This window comes from Eulemur rufifrons, chromosome 29, assembly GCF_041146395.1.
Source record: "Eulemur rufifrons isolate Redbay chromosome 29, OSU_ERuf_1, whole genome shotgun sequence".
Taxonomy (NCBI): Eukaryota; Metazoa; Chordata; class Mammalia; order Primates; family Lemuridae; genus Eulemur; species Eulemur rufifrons.
In genome coordinates, this window is record NC_091011.1 from 90637120 (window position 1) to 90649091 (window position 11972).

Genomic DNA, 11972 nt, shown 5'->3' on the forward strand with positions numbered 1-11972 from the left:
TGAGATTTTTTTTCATGGTTACTTGGTAGAAGTTAATACTATCACTAAAGTCACCAAAATTTTATCCTAGCTTATACGACTGAACTAAGAAATACACTCTTGACACTGCAGTTCGTGTTCATTCCAAAGTTCAATTCTGATCATAGCAGCTCCCTGCATAAAACTAAGCTTTCCATCAACCTTAGAATACTGACCTAGGTAAATGGCCTCCATATTGATGGCTCCTGCTTAGTTCTCCAGCCTTAGTTGACACCATGGTTCTTTTTTCCCTCCCAGTTCTTGAGTCCCGTGAGTTTTCTTTAAGTTTATGGAATATGCAGCACTCCATCCTATCAAAATGAAATTTCCTTCCCCTAGAAAACTATTCTTTTTTCTCATCTTAGCCCAGTCATTACTTCCCTAGGAAAAAATTTCCTAACCTCCAGACTACACCAAATCCTCCTCCTGACTACACCAAGTACCTCTCCTTCTTAGTTCTTACCTCAGTTGTAATTTTGCATTTATTTGTATGGTCATTTGATCAACACTGCTCTCTTGCGTTAGGCTTTAGTGCTATGAGTGCAGAGTCTTTGTCTATATTTTATCCACCATTGATTCCTCAATGCCTAGTCTATTTCTCACATGGTGTAGGCTTTGGTTTCTCAATAAATACCTAAATACATACTGAATAAAGAAGTATATAGTGAATGTCCAAAAATGTCAGTTGAATTGGTGAGTAAATAACTTACTCTTTGAAGAGTACTAGTGGAATTCTGTTTGGCAGAAGATGAAATTCAGGTTTAAGAAAGAAAGAGCAAAGAGAAACTTACATAAGGAAGACAGTTTGGATAAGACTTGTCAGAATTTCAGAATACTTCAGGGTAGAAACTCAATGTGAGGCGAAGTAAGTTGAGTTCTTAGGTTTCATACCAGGAAACAACTGACCTTCAGGAACAGAAATGGGAGATGGACACTAAAAAAGCAGGTCAGTAATGTCCCAAGTCATAAGCTGGCTCAGTGTCTCTTTCCTGTGTTTGCACTCTTAGGTTTTAACCAGTCTCTAGCTACATAAAACTCGTTCTTTATGGTAAAGTACCATAATTTTTCTAAAAAGACTCCTGGCAGTATTTTGGTGTTGGTCTAATAGACGAAAGGGTTTTAAACAAAGGTAGTTTTCCAAGGTCAGAGAGCAGAAGCAGGCCTGGCTTCATCAAGGTCCTTGGCATTTGGGAGCAGGCGCTGCCTGAGAAATGGAACCAAACCAATGCAGGGACAGCATAAAGGTCCATTTAAAAAGTAGATGACAGATGATCACCCGGGTGGGTTCTGACTAAAGGGTCCTGGCTCATGCAAAGGTGCAGACCTCTAGACCTTTTCTTCACCTAGGAGAAAACAGAAACTATTCAATGAAAGTGAACATATTCTCACTGGATACCTATTCTGTGAGGGACTCTGGGACATAGAGCTTATACTACAATCAATAAGTCTACAGAGAGGAGAGCAGACATGAGAACAACTATAATATCATATCAATTTATCTAAGTGCCAAATTTGGCTGAAAATTATTAATAAGTGGAAGGGAAAAGAAAGGAAGAAGCAATTATTTCTGATCAAGGGATCAGAGAAGAACTTGCAGAGAAGGTGACACAAAAACTTAGCTATGAGAAATACATATATTTGTGGGCAGAGTGGAGGGGATTACAATATGAGGCTATATCATATTTCAAAGCATGGAGCTATGAATGTGAAAGTTTTGGTTTGAGAAAGACAAAATGCTCATCGTGACTGAAACTTGTTCAGCAGGACTCGCACAGTGCTAGCTCTAAAGAGAAATTGGGAGAGACTTTAGCTGTCACACTAAGGAGTTTGGCTTGTATTCTACAGTCTGGAGGAAGGTTTTTAAGACATGCCATGTAGTCAACACTGATTTCCTCATCAACATCACTTCCCTCCCCTATTGTCCTTTCCAACCAAATCCAAATTTTGTTCAGATAATCTACCCCTCCCTGATGATATTCAGGGGAAAATGAAGTCATTTCCAGTTTTAAGGGTAGATACATGTTAGCTTAAGTCAAGCAGGCTAATCTATACTTTTTGTGCTGCCATGACTGTATCTTTCATAATAAATACACATAAACAATACTATACTTAATTGTCTAGCACATACAAGAGGCATACACAAATCAGAATTTATTGTTAAAAGTGGTACATCCATCCATTTTTGTCAAATAGAGGGCAATTCCTGCAGTAATTACAGTTTACCACTAAGCCAAATGCAGGGGTTACTGTTTTCAAGATTGGGGCTAGTATTATCACTGGCTTTCTTCTTCAATTATTTTCAGTCATGAGCTTAACTTAATGTGATCTCATATATTCTTTCCCTTAAGAGCCTTAAGGATCTGGAAAGGATTAGCCACACTCTAATTTAGGAAAAGAGATGGACAAATCCACCTATGCACATCTATTGGTATGAATCACTGGGAGGTTTACTAAGTCACTATTTAAGATGATCCAGAACAGGTGTCTACAGCTGTTTTAAGAATAAGTACTCTGGTGGCCATGAAAATACTCCTCTCGGATCTCTAACCACGGGGGGTGGCTGTGTAATCACAGACAGCCCCAGCTGGTGTGCTCTGGAATCCTTGGCACTGAGGCTGTGCTGCCGAAGGGCTTCTGAGGGCCAGTGATAAAGTATGGCAGGGATTCTAAGGCAGGACTTTTCCTGGGACACATGGGACTCTTCCAGTGGGTGACTTGTGCTCAAGGACTCCTCATTGGTCTGGAACTTCCTGAGATCTGCATGGCAGTGTAAGCCTTTCTTTCCTTCACTCTTTCCTTCCCAAGGGATAAACCTACGTTGCAGTCTGATAGTGGCTCTCTCAGCCTCCCCTGGATCCCTCTCCGTTGTCTCTCACAGGCATTTTCTTAATCAATCTCCTGCTCATCTGAGCCTATCTTGGCTTTTGGTTCTTGGAGGACCCAGAATAACACAAATACTGTTATGATTACATCTCCTCATAGTAAAACATTCAAGTATATTTATTAAAATTGTATTGCACTGTGAATAAAAAGCAAAATGCTAACATGAGATTATTTATGAAAGACTCACTCATTACCCATTTTATTATTTAGTACATTTAGAATAACTTTTATTCAAATTATGGCATGGCCTATCTCCAAGGTCAAGTTCCTGCCTGCTTCTTCATTGAAAGCAGTGTAGCTTTGAAGCAACCACTATAATTAATTATAGAGTTAATTTATAATTCTGTTGAAGGTTCTTCCTCTATTATTCTGCACTGAGAAAGAAAAGAAGCAGACCCTGACATCCTTGAACTTGTATGGCACTCACAGCCAATCCATATTGTTCTCCTGTTGTACATAAACAATTTGATAGAACATCAACATCAGACAAGGTCACTCTGAAACCATCAAGTGAGACAAAAACAAGATCACCGTGCAACCCACAAAATATAGAACATCCTTCTCTCTTATCTAAAATGAATAACTGCTACTATTATTAAACCAATTACAGATTTATGCTCACTTGGTCAGTCCTCCTTCTAGATGAAATTTATTGAGATCTCAATCATAGAATTGCCTTTGCTGCTTGACAGCATCTAATCCAGAACAAAGCCTTGCTTCCTACCTCCTCAAAATTATCCAACCAAAGCTCAAATCCTAAAGTAGCTTCTTTCTAACACCCTTTTACTGAGATGCCCACAGTTCCCTATGTATGGTATGCATTTTCCCTAGCTGCAATGAATAACAGATGCCACTTGTTCAACTGTAGCTGTGTTTCTGGTGGTCTTTGGCTGGAGGGCATTAACAATATTATCATCTACACCTAAGAGAATTTTTCCCTTCTCATCCCGTTAAAAAGTCCTTCTTTCTCCAGTACTAGAGATCCACTAAGCTTTATGCAAAAGGTCACTCTAACACTAGTGACACAAGTCAGCTGTCTGCCTTTTTTGTCTGGTTTTCCTATGAGGACCTAAGATTTGAGTCTGCACTAGGTATTGGGAACCAATAAACAAGTCATAGTGCCAGTTTTCTGTGATTAAATGTCAAAAGTCTTAAGTAAGGCTTATTATTGTTTCCTTTTTAACAGTTTGTCTCCAGGGCTACATAGGCAGCAAGAACAAAAGGAAAAACTATGTTTTAAAAAATAAAAGTTGCCTCACTCATCTCTATTTATTCTGGTGGAGGGTGAAGGAAGAGTTTATGACCTCTTTTCAGGTTATTGGCTACTATTTAAAGCACAGATATCTCATGGACAACAGGATGAAGCATAGATATAGCCTGCTGTATATACTTGGGCCCTGGACTACAGTTCTGTCCAGGAAGAAGAGGGGGCTTCTCTCTAAGCCTGTGGGACCTCTTCTGGACCCTCCTATAGATTGTTTGATTATTTTGTCCTATCCCCCCCACTATGGGCACTATGTCAGACTTCAACTACACTGAGTAATTTTGGCAGTATGTGACAATTAATTTTATGTCAATATTGAAGCAACTCATGGAGACAATTTTTTAGTACCTACATGTACATATTTCTTAATTAATTTCCAATATAGTTTAGATAAATAGAAATAACTTTTAATGTCCCTCAGGTGCACATATTTGTATTAACATAAACCTTGGTTCCTGACTATCATCACTGGCCAATACATGGCTTTTTTTAAAACTTGGAGGTGCTTCCCACACCTCTATTTATCGACTTAATGTTTTTATTCTATTTCTAATATCATGAGCACCCATGAAACCTACCACCCAATCTGAGACTAGAACACCAATAATAACTTAAACTACCCAAGTTCTTCTATCAAAGAAATACTTCTTTATAGCTTTCAAAGGTATAAAAATCCAATTCCATAAGTAGTATTTCTTGGCCCTTTTGATTTAGAGGTGGAGTTGGTATTTTGCATTTAAAAGAAAGATCTCTGAAAAGTTGAGGACTACCCTTTACCCCTTCTCTACCATACTTGGAAGCTTTACTTCAATGATGTGGGTCAGAAAAAGAAATCCTTTTAAAAATGGAAGCCAATTAGGGGTCCAAAGAATTTTCAAGCAATAGAGAACACAGAAGGGAAATAGTCTTGAAAGAGGGATAAGGTAGGTAGGTTATTTTTGTCAGCAAAAATAGTCAACATCTAAGGCCATAGCTAGATACCTATTTGCCTGTTAGGTATGTATATTCAGTGAGGTTGTAACCTTGAATGGGAACATTGGTTTAGGCACTAAGTATATCAGAGATTGAGCCTCTAAAGAGGAGATAGGAAGGATTTCTGATAAATACTGTTGTTAAAGTTTGGATGTAAGGCCAATAACTCATCAGACAGCTCCAGATGACTTTGGGAGTTAGATGGTAGAGGAAAATAAACTAAGCGCACATTTCATTTTTCTTTTACAGAATGAAGACTGAGTGGGGTGGTGGAAGACATAAAAGAACTTGGGTTTTTGTGTGTGTATGTTTCTGTGTGAACACATGAGCAATCTGGGAACCCCTCTTATTTGTGAGGGTTAAATCTCTATTCCAGAACCCAATGATACATGGAAAATAGAGAAGATGCTTACTCAGATGAAAAAAGATCTTTACACAAATATTTATCTTCAGATAGAAATGTTAATGAAGATGGAGATGGAACACTTATCAAGAGACTAGGGATAATGAGACACAAGAAACTTGGTAGGAAGCACAGACCAGCCCAGTGCCCTGTCCCAGGGGAGCAGCACTCTAGCAGAGCCACTGGCTGGCCAGACCTGCATTTCCCTGAAGCACAAACCAGCTCAGCACCCAGCCTCCAGGAGAGCAGCACCTGAACAGAGCTGCCATCTATCCATCCCTGGCTCCTCAGAGTGCAGACCAGTCCAGTGTCTAGCCTTCAGGGGACCAGTACCTGGGTAGGCAGCCTGGCCACATAAGCTTCTACAGCCTAAGCAACTGAGATGCTTGCAGACATTGCTGACATTAACTTGAGCTGAAGAAGTGGCATGAAGACTACACTACTGTGTCGACCCAAAACCAAAGCTAACATACTCTACCCAACCAGCATGCTAGGGCACATCTGTAGGTGAAAGTCTTTTCCCACAAAAGCCACTCTACAAGTTGGAAGAGGTGACCATTCTACCAGATGCACAGATATCAATGCAGGGATACAAAAAACATGGAAAAGCTATGAAACATGACATCATTAAAAAAAGCAATAATTCTCCAGTAACTGACCCCAAAGAAATGAAAATTTATGAACTGCCTGGAAAGGAATCTAAAATAATGATCACAAAGACACACAGTGAGATACAAGAAAACATACACAATTCAACAATATCAGGAAAACAATTCGTGATCTGAATGAGAACTTCAACAAAGATATATCATAAAAACCAAAAACCAAAAAACAAACAGACACCTTGGAGCTAGGGAAGTCAATGAATGAAATATAAAATACAATTGAGAGCTGTAACAGCAGACTAGATCAAGCAGAAGAAAAGGTTTTTGAACTTGAAAACAGGCCATTTGAAATAAGCTAGTTACAGGAAAAGAAAAAAAAAATGAAAAAGAGTGAAGAAATCCTATGGGACTTATGGGATTATTAAGTGAACAAATATTCACATTGTGGTAATTTAAAAAGGAGAAGAAATGAAGAAAAGGCATGGAAAGCTTATTTAACAAAATAATAGCTGAAAACTTTCCAAGTTTTGGAGAGATATGGACATCCAGATCCAAGAAGCTCAAAGGATCCCAAACAGAGTCAGCACAAAAAGGTCCTTTCAGAGGCATACTACAATCAAACTGTTAAAAGTGGAAGACAAAAAATTTTAAAAGCATCAGGAGAAAAGCATCAAGTCACATATAAGGGAATCTCAATTAGACTATCAGCAGATTTCTCAGCAGAAACCTTGCAGGCCAGGAGAGAATGAGATAACATATTTAAAGTGCTGGAAGAAAAAAACTGTCAGCCTAGAATCCCATATCAAGCTAAGCTTTCCTTCAGAAAGAGGGAGATACAAAGTCTTTCCCAGATAAGCAAAAGCTAAGGTAACTCATCACCATTAGACTGGACTTGCAAGAAATGCTTACGGGAGTGCTTCAACATATGATGTATAAATCTCACTGGTATAGGTAAATTCATTATCAAATTCAGAATACTTCATTACTATAATGGTGGTAGGTAATCTTTCAAATCTTTAGTATGAAGATGAAAAGTCAAAATGGTCAATGATACTATAGCAATAGGTTGTTAAGGAACAAATAATATATAAAGATGTAAACTAAGGCAGAAAATGATAAATTGTTGAGGAGAGAGCAAAAGTCTAGAGTATTCATATGCAACCAAAGTTAAGTTTTTATTAGCTTAAAATAGTCTACTATAACTATAATTTTTTAATGTAAGCCCCATAGTAACCATAAAGAAAAAATTACAGCAGACACACAAATAAGAAAGAGAATTAAAGCTTATCACTACAAGAAAAAAATTCATGAAACCACAAAGGTAAACAATGAGAGAGGAAAAAAGAAATAATGGATACACAAAACAACCAGAAAACAATTAACAAAATGGCAGAAGTCCTTACCTGTCGAAATAAACTTGAATGTACACGGATTAAATTCCCAATTAAAAGATGTAGAGTGGCTGAATGGATAAACAACAAAACTCAATAATATATTCTCTACAAGAGACTCAATTCATCTGTAAGGACACACATAGACAGAAGGAGAAGAAATAGAAAATGGTATTTCATGCAAAGGGAAACCAAAAGAGAGCAGTGGTAGCTATATTTATATCAGACAAAAATGACTTTAAGTAAAAAACTGTAAAAAGAGACAAACAGGTCATTATATAATGATAAAGGGATCAATTCAGCAAGAGGATATAACAGTTGTAAGTATATATGCACCCAATACTAGAGCACCCAAATATAAATACATATATGTGTATATATGTGTGTGAGTGTGTGTGTATATAGCGATCTAAAGGGAGAGACTGAAATACAATAGTTGGTGACTTTAACACTGCATTTTCAGCATTGTACAGATCATTCAGACAGACAATCAACGAAAAAATATAAGATTTAAAGTACACTCTAGACCAAATGGACCTAACAGACATTTATTTACAGAACATTCCACCCAACAGGTATAGAATACACATTTTTTACAATAGCACACAGAACTTTCTCCAAGATAGATTATATTTTAGGCCACAAAATAAGAGTCAACAAATTTTTAAAAGCTGAAATCATATCAAAGATCTCATCTGACCACAATAGAATAAAACTAGAAACCAGTAACAAGAAAAACTTTGGAAACTACATAAATATGTAGAAATTAAACAACCTGCTTTTGGACAATCAATGGGTCAATGCGGAAATTAAAAAGGAAATTAAAAGATTCCTTGAGACAAGTGAAAATGGAAACACAGCATACCAAAACCTGTGGGATACAGGAAAACAATTCTAAGAGTGAAGTTTATAGCAATAAATGCCTACATAAAAAAGCAGAAGAATCTCATATAAACAACCTAATATTTCACTTCAAGGAACTAGAAAAATAAGCATAAACTGAACCCTAAACCAGTAGAAGGAAAGAAATAATAAAGATCAAGCAGAAGGAAATGAAATAAAGACCAAAAACAAAAGTGCAAAAGATCAATGAAACAAAGACTTGATTTTTTTTAAAAAGATAAAACAAATCTTTAGCTAGACCACTATCTGTCACCATGTACAAAAATTAGCTCAAAATAGATAAAAAATTTAAATTTAAGACCCAAAACTATAAACCTACTAGAAGAAAACATAGGGGAAACACTTCATGATATTAGTCTGGGCAAGGATTTTTTGGATAATAACTTAAAAGCACAGGCAACAAAAGCAAATATGGACAAATGGGACTATCTTAAACTAAAAAGCTTTTGTACAGCAAAGGAAACAAACAACAGAGTGTAGAGAAAATCTACAGAATGGGAGAAAATATTGTAAACTAGGCATCTGACAATGAGTTAATGCCCAGAATATATGAGGGATTCAAGAAACTCAATAGTCAAAAACAAATAATTCAATTAAAAAATGGGCAAAAGACCTGAATACACATTTCTCTGAAGAAGACAAACAAATGGCCAAAAGGTATATGATAAAATGCTCAACATCACTAATCATCAGGTAAATGCACACCAAAACCACAATGAGACATTATCTGTCCATTTAGAATGGCTATCATCAAAAAGACAAAATATAAATGCTGTGGTGGATGTGAAGAAAGGGGAACTCATATACACTGTTGTTGGGAATATAAACTAGTACAGCCATCTGAAAAACAGTATGGAGATTCCTCAAAAAATTAAAAATAGAATTACCATATGACCTAGAACTCCTACTACTGTTTATCCAAAGGAAATAAAATCAGTATGTAGAAGTGGTATCTGTGCTCTCATGTTTATTGTAGCACTATTCACAATAACTAAGATATGGAATCAACCTAAATGTCTATCAACAGATGAATGGATAAAGAAAATGTTATATATATACATATATATATACCCAATGGAATATTATTCAGCTATAAAAAATCCTGTAATTTGTGGCAAGATGGATGGGCCTAAAGGACATTATGTTAAGTGGCATTAACCAGACACAGAAAGATAAATACTGCATAATTTTACATGCATGTGGAATCTAAAAAAGTTGATCTCATAGAAGTAGAGAGCAGAATAGTGGTTACTAGAAGCTCGGGAAGGTCCATGGGAGAGAGGAAGGAGAGAAACTGGTCAACAGGCACAAAGTTACAGTTAGATAGAAAGAATAAGTTCTGGCACAGTAGTTAACGATATTGCATTGTGTATTTAAAAATACCTGGAATGGAGTATTCTAAATGTTCTCACCACAAAGAAAAGATCAATATTTAAGGTGATGGATATGCTAAATACCCTGATTTCATCATTATACAATGTATACATGTATCAAAACATCACACTATACCCCATAAATATGTACAATTAGCATGTATCACTTAAAAATAAAACTAAAAGAAAAAAACTTGGTAGCTAGAGATTTCTATTATCTACTTGACTGTTTCTCCTAAGTAGAAGGGTATAAATAGCTGGAAAGAGGTTACGATGTTCAGGGAAAGTGGCAAAGAGCATACCAAGGAGATGACAGATGGACAGAAATCCTTTGACACCAGCTGGCCTCATGTAAGACTAAAACTTATTAAAGGTATCAAATGAATAGCAGTGCAGGAAAGCTTACAGCCTCATATAGCCCTTCTTGAAATGTTTCCCAGAATAAGGACAAACATCAAAGGCCTTGTTGGAAAAGCACACCAGTTGGAAATCTTCAACCAATGCTTTGTTGGACATGCCTTTATTCAAAAAATATTGAAAAATTGAAAACCTGCTAGAAAGTAAGCTTAATCACAAGACATGGTGAGATCAGGGGTAGGCTTTGTCTTTTGTGGAACACATGTACAAGCAAAAGAAGGCAAAGTGTGTTTGCATAACTGGAAGATATTTAGTGTGGCTAGAAATAGAGAGTAGTGGAACAATATGATGACTGTATACACATCAGGAGGACCTATATACTTGAATGCCTTAAAAGCCATGTTAAGGGTTTGGGTTGGATTGTATCTTAATCAATGTAAAGCCACTGAAGGATTTTTATTTGAGTTTATTAGAAATTTTTTCAAAGCAATACATGCACAAGGTAAAAAATTAAATAGTACAGAAGGACTTAAAATGAAAAACACAGTTTCCCACCCCACCCTTTTAATCCTAGTCCAATTCCCTAGAGGAAATGCTTTTAACAATATCTAATTTTAGATCATCTGGTAACTAACTCCCTAACTTTAAATAATATGTTTGAACAATAATTTCTTGACTTATTAACTTTAGGCAATCTTTAATAATTCCCCATTACAAAAGATAAGGATTTAACTTACTCTATTGTCACTTTCCTTTGCCCATCTTTCTCCAAATGTTTGATAGATATATCACTTTTTAATACTTCTATTGGCTTAATTTATAGCTTTGAACAATACACTAATTCTCTAGTTCTTGTTTCATTAACTGAAGATCTTATCTTTTTATCCCAACTTTGAATATATAAGTAGTCCTATTCTTCCTTCCACCTTTTTTCCCCCAACTAATTCTCAATCTCTTTCTGCATTCTTTTTTCTTGTCAGCAGTAATTACTTTCAACTTCAGTTCTGAATAAAAAATTAAGCCTTTCATGTTTTGTCAATATGCTGATCAGAACACTGAATAGGAAGAAATGACATCTACATTATTTTGGCTATGTAAATACTTCTTACTGAGAGACAAGTAGAAGCTAGGATATTTTTGTTCCCTATGTACTCAACGTCACGATGCCTGTGCCACGGGAAAGGAAATGTACCTACCGCCAATGTCAAATTGAGTCTCTTCTTATGCTCCACAAGTAACTCAAAATCATGCCCCATTTTATTTTGCTTCATAGTTGGGCTGAATTTCTTGAGATATTTTTGATTTATCTTTGTTTTCTCTTGACTAAAGAACGTTCTCAAACATTCCAGCTTCTCAATGACACTATCTATGGCACAGAGTGCACATGTTTCCCAGAAAGTCCAAGACCGTGTGCTTTCATCTGAAATGGTTCTGCTGGATAACTGTCATTCTAGACTGAGACATCCTGAGGGAGGTCCATTGTTCTCTGGATCCCATTCTTCTGCCTTCCTGGTTTTCATTCTCATTTTACTGGAGAACTTCCTCAGTAAGGGTGCAAAAGAGGGACTTTCTGAAAACTTGCATGTCAGAAATGTCTTCATTTAGATGTTACTCTTGATGCTTTCCCTTGCTATGGAATTCTGGGTACAAAAATTTCTCATTATCTGTTTGAAGACATTGCTCCAACTGACTTGTAGCATTCAGTGTTGCTGATAAAAAATCTGCTGCCAGTCTATTTCTCATCCTTTTTTTGTTGAGCTAATCAGGATAACCTAATTTTTTTTCTTTTTGGGCACTTTTAAT

General features: G+C 36.4%; 1 protein-coding gene across 1 annotated transcript in view; it reads left to right on the top strand.

The window, feature by feature from the left end:
- TMEM139 (transmembrane protein 139) overlaps positions 1-11972 on the top strand; it is a 360773-nt gene that overhangs the window by 262553 nt on the left and 86248 nt on the right. The gene's annotated exons all lie outside the window — the stretch shown is intronic.